General features: G+C 51.1%; 1 protein-coding gene across 1 annotated transcript in view; it reads left to right on the plus strand.

Moving 5' to 3' along the window:
• The window catches only part of LOC106873015 (fibulin-1), a 61794-nt gene that overhangs the window by 27485 nt on the left and 33652 nt on the right, over positions 1-657 (plus strand). The window lies entirely within an intron of this gene.

The following is a 657-nucleotide window of genomic DNA, read 5'->3' on the forward strand; positions in this document are numbered from 1 at the left end:
AGCGGATAGAGATAGTGTAGGATGTCCACAATTAAAAATAGTCAGCTACAAGGATCACAAGTTTGTGACGTGTACGCTCGACTTAGATAAGTCACATAGGCAGGGTCCCGGTTACTGGAAACTAAACGCTTCGCTCTTAGCGCGGCAGGTTTACAGGAACCGGATTAGCGAATTAATTAAGAGGGCGTTAACAACCGCTGGTGGTTTGCCCTGAAAATGGCAATTAAATCGGGATCTATTAGGTTTAGTAAAGAACTAGCGATAGATCGAAATAGAGTAGAGGGAGACTTAGTTAAGAAACTAGAAGAGGCACTTACAACTGGCAGCGCAACCAACGTTTTGCCTGGGAGGATGGCCCTCGACCAACACCTCAACGCCAAACACGAAGGTTGCGTCGTCAGAGCTAAAATGCGTGCCTTAAGGAACGAAGGGATCGAAGCTGCGCGAGAAGCCCGGGTGGCGAAGGCGCAACGCGGTAACAGAGCCACCATTCGGTCTCTAATCGATGAACAGGGATGTAGTTTGCTCGAACCCGAAAGGATGTGTGGAGCCTTTCAACAGCACTTTGCTCGACTGTTCGGTGCGAGCGGTGTGTCGGAACGCAGGATGGACTTCAGTGCCCTACCGGACCGGCCTGCCGCGGCTATCGGCGGGAGA

The sequence above is a fragment of the Octopus bimaculoides genome, chromosome 29 (assembly GCF_001194135.2).
Source record: "Octopus bimaculoides isolate UCB-OBI-ISO-001 chromosome 29, ASM119413v2, whole genome shotgun sequence".
NCBI lineage: Eukaryota > Metazoa > Mollusca > Cephalopoda > Octopoda > Octopodidae > Octopus > Octopus bimaculoides.